This window comes from Podarcis gaigeae, assembly GCF_964106915.1.
Source record: "Podarcis gaigeae genome assembly, chromosome: 3".
Lineage (NCBI taxonomy): Eukaryota > Metazoa > Chordata > Lepidosauria > Squamata > Lacertidae > Podarcis > Podarcis gaigeae.
Window position 1 is genome coordinate 79,100,983 of NC_139680.1, and position 11,364 is coordinate 79,112,346.

Here is an 11,364-nt window from a genome sequence, read left to right on the forward strand (position 1 = left end):
AAAAAATAGATCCTATTGCTGATGAGAGATGAAATCTTTCTTCAAAAACCACGCTGTATTTTAGCCATTGCCTAAATATTATTGGATAACACTGGCAGGCATTCATTTGATCATACACTTTTCTTACAGAATACATTTTCTCTAGGAAGCATGAGCAGAATGTGTTGTTCTATGTTGTGTCCATGTTTGTAGGGCATGTTCCCATGTTTCTGGGAGAAAGTGGCGGGACAAGAGGAAGTGTGGAAGAACCCTCAGGATTGTTTATGCTGAGTTGCAGCAACGACCCGGGGTTTCCGACTGAGGCTGTTCCAAGCCAGACCGGGAGCCAGTGGCGTAGCGTGGGGGGTGCAGGGAGGGCTGGCCACACCGGGTGCAACATCTGGGGGGGGGCGCTCGCCGCCTCCGGAGTCGCCAAATAGCCTCGGGCGCAGGCTGTAGCAGAGCCTCATGTCTCGCAGAACCGACGAGCTGTGTGCGCGTCCGGGCTGAAGGCGTCCGGCAGGCAGCGGCTCTCAGTGCTCGCCGCAGTCCCCGCATGTCAGGGCCACGGAGGGCGCGCCAGGCAGCCCCTCCTCACAGCCCCGCTGCCGCCGCCGCTGCTGCAGCTGCTGGACCATGTTGCATTTTCCTCGCCTCTCTGCCCTCCTCCTCCAGGCAAGCGGCGTCGTTTGGGCGTCAGCGTCAGCGGCAACTCACCTCAGATCACCTGACACGGACTCGCTGCTGCCGTCGTGGCTACCTTACTGTAAATACCCCAGCCCAGGCAGCAGCAAGAAGAAGCTGGCAGTGGCGGCAGGTTAGGGGGCGCAAATTACTTGCCTTGCCCCGTGCTGACAACCCACGCTACGCCGCTGCCGGGAGCTACTGTTAAACCTTGAATCTTTTGCATGCAATGCAGGTAGATTCAGGTAGGTAGCCGTGTTGGTCTGATGCAGTCGAAATAATAATTAAAAAATGTCCAGTAGCACCTTAGAGACCAAAAAACATGAAATCTTACACCCAGAACAAACTTAGTCTCTAAGGTGCTACTGGACATTTTGTTATGCAATGCAGGTGTTTTAATACTAAGCGATGGTCCTTCCTCTCAGTGGATAAGAGGGAACAGTTTATTGAAAGGGATACAAAGCCCTTCTTTATTGCCAGCTCTTTTGAATTCTTCATGGTATGGTCTCCCAGGCCAGGGCTTCCCAAGCTGTGGAATGGTCCATGGCCTTCATTCAGGTGGTCTGTGCTACGTCTGTAGAAATACAATTTAAAACTAATGCAGCATCTATCACAGCACATTATGATTGCTACAACAGGCAAGTGGTCCATCTAACCCCCCAGCAATTTTCAAGTGGTCCATGGGAGTTGGGGAGGTCCTAGACAAATCCAATAAATGAAAGGATTAAATGACAGCTACTCCTGAAAAACAGTTTTCTAGCACTTTTTAAGATGCAGATGTTTTTTTCTCTACTGCTGCTTTTAGTGCCACACCCGTTTTTTGTTTTAATTATTATGTATTGCCTATAAGGTCCTTTTAAATCCCATATGTGGACTTCTTCTGAAGTTACTTTGGCCCAGTTTGCTCATACTGATAAGCCAAACTATGGCTTAGTGTGAATGAAAAGAAGTGTGAGTTCCTACACCAGGCATCCCCAACCTTCAGCCTTCCAGATGTTTTGGACTACAATTCCCATCATCCCTGACCACTGGTCCTGTTAGCTAGGGATCATGGGAGTTGTAGGCCAAAACATCTGGAGGGCCGCAGGTTGGGGATGTCTGTCCTAGACCACAGATCATCGGTACATTGTTCCTCCCCTGATCTTTCTGCTGCCCTGCTAATTGAGACTAAGCCATGGTTTACTTAGCATCATTGAGAATGATCGTGATGGATAGGTAGTTAGCATCATATATGGGCCTCATTTACATAAATAGCAGGGCTGTTCCTGAGCGTCCCACACCTTCAATGAGGAAATGAGCATGCAACATAAGAATAATCCATTTCTCAGCCAATCATGTGGCTGGACATGAGTTGCACATCCCACCATGCAGTCAAGGGTGCAAAGTTCCAATGTTTGAGGTTCTGCTTTGACATTCAGTGTAAGACCTCTGCCTGTCCTGACTGAGCAATGCTAAATTTGTGCCCAAGTTGTACCATTTCAGAGTATAGATGGCTGACTGAATGCTTTTCCATAAAAAACAAAATCTCTCCTCACATGGCAAACTAGCATGTCAGGGGGAAAGGTGTTAAGCCTTCTTTCTGTCATGTTAGTTTTCTGTGGGTAAGCAGAGACTATCTCAGTCATACTTAATCTGCAAATTAAGCAAATTTGCATAAGTGTGGCCACTAAACACATTTTGCCTTGATAATTGAAATCAATTCTTCTAAATTAAATCATTAAAATCACATCCAGAAATGCTATCAACTGTTTTAACAGTTGTCTTGAGCAATGATTTAGTTATTATTTAAATTAAATCCTATCAAGAAAATTGCATAATGTGATCACCTTTGGCATTTATCAGCAGGCCTGGCATCAGCACATGACATCCTTGAAAAGTCCCAACGCCCTGGCAGGACCCACCATTAATGCTTGCCCTGGGTCTCATTTAAAAATTCAGCTGTGTCCAAGAGCCACCATTTTAATTCCCAACAATACCCTGGAGCAACACTATCACAGAGGCATTCTGGGTAATTAAAATAGCACTTCCTGTATCTAGCCACTGAGGGGTGGTAGTGGTGGGGCTACTTATTACTGCCACTGGGGTAAGTTGGATGGGCCCACAACATAGGAAAGGCTCAACAGAGGGCTCTTCCCCAAAGTTCCCCTCAAACTTGGATCTGGTCCTGTCAGAGTTCTGTACAATATATTTCCAAGTGTCTTATTCTGCATGTTTTGCATAAAGAAGAAATGATAAGGCATGGGAGGAAGAAACATGCTTGCAATCCACTCTGCAAAGCTCAGCGTCCAGGAAAGCCCCATAATAGTAAATGGGATTTGGCCTGGCGGAGCATTCTGAAGAATGCAGTCTAAATCTTCTAATTAAATCACAATAAATAACAGGGATTGATGGTTGGTTTTACCATTTCCTTTATTGTCTCCGACCCATCCTCTTGCGTTGACAAATGGATCTCCTTAACCTCTGGTGGCAGCATTCATTTGAGCCTCTTTAGACAAAGATGAATGAGATGAAATCCTGGCAGTCATTCCCACACTCTTAAAAAATCAGTCATAAATCTAAGAATGCATAGGATTCTGTTTCCTGAAGATATATCCTTGCCTTTCTGCTAAGGCTGCTCCTAAAATATATGATATATGTATTCTGTTTGTTCTATTCTTGTCAGCTATAAATGTGACTTTATTCCAATTTTGTCTTCAAAGGTTTCTTGAGAGGTTCCTCCGTTTGCTAGGTGCATCTCTATTCTCCCTTTCTGTACACTGATTCTCACTATTCCGGCACAACTTCTAGACTGTTTCCTTTTGGCTATGCAGCTGCATATTACAGAAGAAGCCTGGGGGTATAAACAAATGACCGTTCAGGTTAGCAGTCCACCACTATTGATTAACCCCAATAAACTTGTAAGAAACCACATTTTATGTTAGGGATTTTATCATATACATCATAGCTTGTTTCCTGCCCAAAATACACATGAGTCTGTAGGAATGGGTGGGGCTAACTCTACCCTCCCAGTGCCACTGCTTGCGCTAACATTGTTCCAAACCTAGAGTAAGATTTGCTGAGTTTGAAGGGGGCCACCTTCATCCACAAAAAAAGAGTTTCCAACACAGGGGCAGCACTTGTGATTGGAATGATTGGCATGCTTCAGGTGGTTCCCTTCAATCTCAGCCAATCACAGGCTGGCTTGCGGTTGCTGGCGCATGTAGTATCATGGGAGGGGCAGACCTAGGCTCAAGCATTCTCAAAGGCCCCTTTTGCATGTTCAGCAGCAGATGTCTGAAGTGTCTCCTTATGAAGCTGCTACAGAAAATAAGGGGCTCTGCAGCATTATTGGGGGGGGGGAGAGAATATCTGGGATTTAATGACAACTAAAGTGAATGGTAGGGACGCAGGTGGCGCTGTGGGTTAAAGCCTCAGCGCCTAGGACTTGCCGATCGAAAGGTCGGCGGTTCGAATCCCTGCAGCGGGGTGCGCTCCCGCTGCTCGGTCCCAGCGCCTGCCAACCTAGCAGTTCGAAAGCACCTCCGGGTGCAAGTAGATAAATAGGGACCGCTTACCAGCGGGAAGGTAAACGGCGTTTATACCGCCAGAGCAGCGATGTCACGCTGGCCACGTGACCCGGAAGTGTCTCCGGACAGCGCTGGCCCCTGGCCTCTTGAGTGAGATGGGCGCACAACCCCAGAGTCTGGCAAGACTGGCCCGTACGGGCAGGGGTACCTTTACCTTTACCTTTAAAGTGAATGGTGGCTGCACACTGCAATAGGATGGGATGAATTGTTCCCTGCATCTTCTAATCCTGTCTTTTATTTATTTATTTAAAAAATACATATATACAGCTATTTCATATACAGTGGTACCTCAGGTTAAGTAATTAATTCGTTCCAGAAGTCCATACTTAACCTGAAACTGTTCTTAACCTGAAGCACCACTTTAGCTAATGAGGCCTCCTGCTGCCGCCGTGCCGCCAAAGCACAATTTCTGTTCTTATCCTGAAGCAAAGTTCTTAACCTGAAGCACTATTTCTGGGTTAGCGGAGTGTGTAACTTGAAGTGTATGTAACCTGAAGCATATGTAACCCGAGGTACCACTGTAATACATTTTTCTAACTAAGGAAGCTGATCTCAAGAAATTAGACCTGTTGAAAACTACTAGAATGCAGTTTAGTACATATAATGCAAAGTTAAATAGTACAAAAAATATGAAGCATTCGTCAGAATATTTTCCTTAGTTACCAAGACTGAAACTGATGGTATCCACAAAGAAGTACAAGGACACTCTGTGCTATAAACTAGGACAATGGGAAGGTGTGTTTTTCTTTACCCAGTTCAGGAAATCCTGTGCGTCTTGCAAGGGAAAGTAACATTTTCCTTCACTGACCTACAGCCTAATTTCAGGCAGAATTTCACTGCTACGAACATCCTAGGCCAGGTGGGAAAAGGCCTGCAAGGCAGGGAGCAGCTCTCCCAGGACTCATAGCCAAGATACAGTGAAGGACAAAGTTCCTTAAAAGCAGCAGAGTGAATTTCAACAGGTGCGGCATTTCTAGACCTTTGCCCTTGCCAAAATTGTATTTTCTTCACACTTGTTAAGAGCGCAGGAACCCTGTCATATTTTGCATATAGTCCTTCTTGGGAGAGAAGGACCCAAAGGAACACCAGTTTCTGGAAAGCACAGGAAGAGAGAGTGCTGTTGTGCTCAGGCCCTGCTTGTGGGTTTCAGGATGCTGGACTAGATGGGCCATTGGGCTGATTCAACCAGCTCTTCTTATGTTCTTAATCTGTTGCAGAGGACTGAGTAGCATGGGGAGTGGGTGAAGGGGGTGGAAGCTGAGAAAACTGCCTCTTCCGCTTCTGTGAGTAGTTGCCTCCATTGAATACAAGCCCCCTCCATGAACAGAAGGGTGCCTTTACATGGGCCGCTGATCAAGCATTTCTTATGTTCTTATATTTAAGGATGCAGGTGAACAAAAAACGTCTTCAAACAGATTATAAGTGGGTCCTCTCTTTCAGCTGAGGGTTAAATGCAGATTCCTCGATTTCAAAAGGGCAACCGCAACTGTTCCAGAGCAGAGGGCAGCCCTGCAAAAGGAAAAGGGAAAACCATAAGCAGCATTTGGCAAACATTATCTTCAGCTGAAGTATCATTGTTTAGAATTTCCCGACGCTTGGGAAATAACTGGTGAGCAGAACAGAGGACTGCGAAAGTCATGGGAGATGCCTAAAGCACTCCTGGGCTGCTTACATTTCTTACTTTTAGACGAGCCTCAACGAAAGCACCTGGCTATGGCTTCAATATACCGCTATGATGATCTGTTCATACATGTATATGAAAGGGGGGAAATCTGCCAGATACACTCATGCAAAAAAAGGGTTATGTTGCATGAATGCCTCCGAATGACATTTTTGTGCCCCAGTGGAAATTACAATGATAATTTAAACACAGCTGTCCTGCTGTGCATTTGTATCTGTGGCCCTGGAGGATGGTGACATGTCTTAATAGCAATGGCTGTCCCAGAACAAAAATAATGAGAGAAACATCTGTCTCCCTGTTACTCTTCCTCCTCCCCCCTCCCCGCAGACAAATGGCATTTCTGATTCAGATTTGATATTTGTACTGGGCTGTCAGAAAACAAAACGAAACCTGCCTCGCTTTTATTTTCCCAGAGCCTTTGTTAAGAGCATAGCAATGGTTTCCACTTAACATTGCCATTTCTATTATATATATTTAATATTCATTAATTTGGAAAAGATCATTATTTCCTGCCTGTGGCTAGAAAGAACAGCTGAAACGTGGGAGTCCAGACTGCAGCTGGGTGAAGAGAAGTTCTGGAAAAGATTCGGCAAGTGAAAGCTGCTGAGTCACTTTTGCTGATATTTGCGACCTCTTTTATTAGTGAACTTCTGGAGTTTTGTGTTGAAGAATGTTAATGAAAGGAAAAGCAAAATGGCACAAGCCCACCATGTTCTCTCAAGATGTGTATGCATTGAGTTATCCTTTCACATTGCTGATTGCTTTGCGTTCTCTCACATTTTCTCCACTTTAGTCAAACTTTTAGCTGTACTATTATCACCTTCGTTCATTTCCTGTCACTTGCAGCTTGTATAGTTGCATGCTGGATACCAGCCCAAACGAGGCTGACGCATAAATGCTCAAAATATAGTGTGTGCTCATGCAAAGTGTATAATTCTTTCTATGTATGGAAAACACTCATCCCTTCCATTAGCTACATTTATATGCTGTATTTATTTATTTCATTACGTTTTTATCCTGCTCTGTCTAGGGATGGGTGAATCTGCCAGCTTTGGTTTCCTCTTAGCTTCTCATATTTCCAGCTCTTTACATTTTCACATCAGTTTGTGATTTTCTAAAATAATGTCCTCATGAAAATTTATCAACATTTTATTGCAAATTTATCCTAATGTTCACATATTTGTATGCCGTTTTGCCTAATATGATTGTTGTGAGGTGGTTCCCCTAATAAAATGCATTTCTGTATGCTATTTGCAGTGAGAAAAGTTCTCAGGGATGACTCACACCCCAGCCATCACACCCAGCCAGTGTGGTGTAGTGGTTAAGAGCGGTAGATTCGCAATCTGGGGAACCGGGTTCGCGTCTCCGCTCCTTCACATGCAGCTGCTGGGTGACCTTGGGCCAGTCACACTTCTCTGAAGTCTCTCAGACCCACTCACTTCACAGAGTGTTTGTTGTGGGGGAGGAAGGGAAAAGGAGAATGTTAGCCACTTTGAGACTTCTTCGGGTAGTGATAAAGCGGGATATTAAATCCAAACTCCTCCTCCTCCTCCTCTTCTTCTTCTTGTCTTCTACCTTGATCATTTATCTTTCCCCTCCTAAGAGGTTATTGCTATATTATTTCCCCTGAGTGCTGTTTTCCCATTTGGAAAACCAAATAACATGACATGTTCATAGGAAAAACACCTCTGGTTTTAGATAATTAATATGAATTAAAACACACCCACACCAATAAAATCACCTAGCACTGAGAACTATGTTGTGTGACGGCTTTCCTCCAAGTCCTGAAAACTTCCCATGGACCCTTAACCTTTGCCCCTTTTCTATCTAATCTATCATCTTCCCCTCTTTTTATATACTTTCCCTCTGTCTTGGAGATGAAATAAACTGTAGGAAGATAACACTTCAATCACAGATGGTACAACTGTAAAAAAGGGGGGGACCTTTGCATTTTAGACAAATATAAATTAAGTCCATGTAATATGTATGTGTGGTGACATTTATATTCACACTCTTAACAGCCTTCTAAACTCTGAAGTACACTGACAAAAAAAAACCTGTGAGATTTTTCACGGTTTTTGTTTTTTTAAAGTTAACTTGGATTTCAAAGAAGGGACAGGAAAAGAAACCACATAAACATCCAGGTTTATACTTGGCTTGCTGAATGTAGGTCTGAGTCACATTTTTGTGTCAGCCACAAGACCCTTCCTTGGGAGGAAGAGTTGCTTGTTAAGTACATCTGAGGAAACATGATTTGGGAGGCTTAGTTTCAAGTCTTAGAACATTGGGGAAATTCCTCTTGTCAGATTTCCTGTGTGAAGTGACATTCCTCTGATGGAGCTATGGAGTGGATGGACTCGGGAACCAAGGCAATAGTATTGCCTCTTGCAGAGCTTCTGAGGGCAAACCTTATTCTTCCTCTCAGGTCTTAAGGAGTAGAGTCCTTTGGGAACAGTGAGGAAATTTTCCCTGCCACATGAGACACAACTAGTTTGCATGAATCTAGTTTCCTCTGCTTGAATCTAGTTTCCTTTCCTTTCCTTTCCTAGTTTTGTTCAATCCACCAGGTAATAATATAAGTATCAGGCCTTCGTTTTAAAAATTAAGGAAACAAGAGTTCCTTTAGAACTTCCCTGAAAAAGTGCTCTGGTGAAATGAATTACAGTGGTACCTCAGATTAAGAACTTAATTCATTCTGGAGGCCCGTTCTTACAGAATCATGGGAACAGTAATTCAGCTTCCCTAAGAATCCTCTCAGAACTCAATGTCTAGAACACTGGTGGGTTCAAGGGCTGTAGACAACTGTTGGGGGCCTGCACTCCAGGAGTTGTGGGGCTAGACCCACACAGAACCATGCATATTTATTTATTTACACAAAATCTATATACCACTTGATTGTAAGAAAACCTCTAAGCAGTTTAATATAAAACTGAACATTAAATGAGAGCAATCAAAATGGTCAAAGGCCTGGAAACGATGCCTTATGAGGAACGGCTAAGGGAGCTGGGCATGTTTAGCCTGGAGAAGAGGAGGTTAAGGGGTGATATGATAGCCATGTTCAAATATATAAAAGGATATCACATAGAGGAGGGAGAAAGGTTGTTTTCTGCTGCTCCAGAGAAGCGGACACAGAGCAATGGATCCAAACGACAAGAAAGAAGATTCCACCTAAACATTAGGAAGAACTTCCTGACAGTAAGAGCTGTTCGACAGTGGAATTTGCTGCCAAGGAGTGTGGTGGAGTCTCCTTCTTTGGAGGGCTTTAAGCAGAGGCTTGACAACCATATGTCAGGAGTGCTCTGATGGTGTTTCCTGCTTGGCAGGGGGTTGGACTCGATGGCCCTTGTGGTCTCTTCCAACTCTATGATTCTATGATTCTATGAAATGCAAGGCTGAACTGCGAGTCCTACCTTACAGCTATTCAAAGGCTCAAACTATGAAATGCAGCTGCATCCCAAATATTGCATACATACAATTGCAAAATTCTTGAACGCTTTTCTTTGTATTTGCAAGGAACACAAGTCTATCTCTCTGGTGAGCCGCCCAGCCCACCCACTTTGAACTTCTTGCAGATAACTGTGCCACAATTGCACACTTTGCATAATACCGAAGGCTTTTTCTCTGTCAGCTGCTCCCTGGGTGTGAAGGAGGGAGTCCAGAGGACCCAATGAAATATGGATGCAGTGGCATCTGGCTCATAGACTAAGGGTTCCCCACCCCAGTATAGAAATAAGGCAGAGAATGTGAAGGTAGAAAGCTTGTTGAGAGGCAACAACCTTGGAGGATAGAATGAGAGACGAAAGAGAGCAGCAAAGTTCAGGTTTTAGAAAAGTGAAGGCTAAAGCAGAACAAGGTTTTGAAAGCCTGAGGGAAAAAATAAGTGAAATGAAAAACGAAGAAATGCATTGGCTTGTTTTTTGACTGATATCCTAACAGGAAAAAAAAACCTCAGCTAAGAACCAGAGCTATTCTTATAACAAACAAGACCAGAACTTCTACTATACTTCATCCAGATATTGCTGGGTAGCGGTACAGCAATGTAACTTCAGGCACTGGGTTGCAAGTTGGTATAATTTCAGAAATTCAGGAAAGGTTAGGAAATCTATTGTGTGCAGATGCCCTCACGAAAATGAAAACTGAATCCTTTCTGTTCCTTTATACAATGAAGATGCCACAAAATCTACTTAGTTATTGCTGCTATTTCAAATTATGGATGGAGTTGTTTTAAAAAGCCAGGAAAGAAAAGCAGCACAACTGACACATTTAGGTGGGATTCATACTTTATTTAGGGAGGAAAGGAATTCATGATTTGGAAAGAAATGCAACATACTGTTTGTCCTTTAATGCTCATTACTTAAGCATAAAGGCGCATTATGAAACCGGATAAGGTGGCTCCCCATTGTGAATAGGTATTAGAGGACATATGCTAGGCATTCCTCTTAATGGCACTTTTTGGCTCTTGTGGGCTTATACTTATCGTGCTATACCTTAAAGATAATAGTTACTGGTATCTCAGTGGGACTGTTATAGGCATAAAACAATTACAGGCAACAATTCCTCCTAAGTATCTGAATAGCTGGCTAGGAAGTCACTTTGTAAAGGACAGCAGTTTTGCTATGAAAGGGATTTTCCCTTCCCAAAATCATTTTAGTGCATGTGACTCTGCTGGGCAGGAGCAGAGAGACATAAAAGTGAGGTTGAAAAATCTAGGGTTTTAGGAAGGCGTGGAATGGGCAGGCATGGGACTCCGGGGTGGGGGAGAAATTTGATTCAGCTCACATTTAAAGGTGGATCAACCTAATTTGCATTTTCCAAAACAAAATCTGTGAACTGAAACACAGCCAGTATTCAAGATTCTCACTTGAAATTTTTCAGTGCTGTTCTCTGGGCAGGTAATGTGAGAAAATGCATATACTGGGATGAAGTACAGTGGAACCTCGACTTACGTACTCCTCTACTTATGTACGATTCCAGTTAAGATCTTCAGTAGGCGCTTCGACTTATGAACTTTCCTCTAGATGCAAACAGAGGCCTTGCCAACAGCCCAGAGCTCACCCGGCCAGCTGTGGAGCAGTGCTGGAGCCTCCGCCACTGGGGGGAGGGTCCCCATCCCACCCCCGAAGCTGTGGAAGAGGTGCCGCCTGCAAGAGGCACAGCAGGGCGCACTGCAGCCCCAAACCCCGCTGAGGAACTAACCTGAGGGAAGTCCAGAGAAGAACCTGGCCTGGCAAGAAAATAAAATGACCCTGGCCGAAGTGAATCAGCTCTTTATTGACCCTTGCCCCACCCCCAGCTTGTAGCCAGGTAAGCCCACCCACCCTCAGTGCACTTTTCGATTACTTTCTATGGAAAAGTGAGCCTCTACTTATTTGCATTTCTAGTTATGACAGGACCTCCAGAACGGATTATGGTTGCAAGTAGGGGTTCCACTGTGTGTCTATAAATGCATATAAT

General features: G+C 44.1%; 1 long non-coding RNA gene across 1 annotated transcript; it reads left to right on the forward strand.

Moving 5' to 3' along the window:
* Positions 1-854: 854 nt before the first annotated feature.
* On the forward strand, positions 855-3,552 carry LOC310841204. Its single transcript, XR_014562403.1, has 3 exons — positions 855-908; positions 2,506-2,671; positions 3,363-3,552. It is a non-coding gene; the product is annotated as an uncharacterized lncRNA (long non-coding RNA).
* Positions 3,553-11,364: the final 7,812 nt, after the last annotated feature.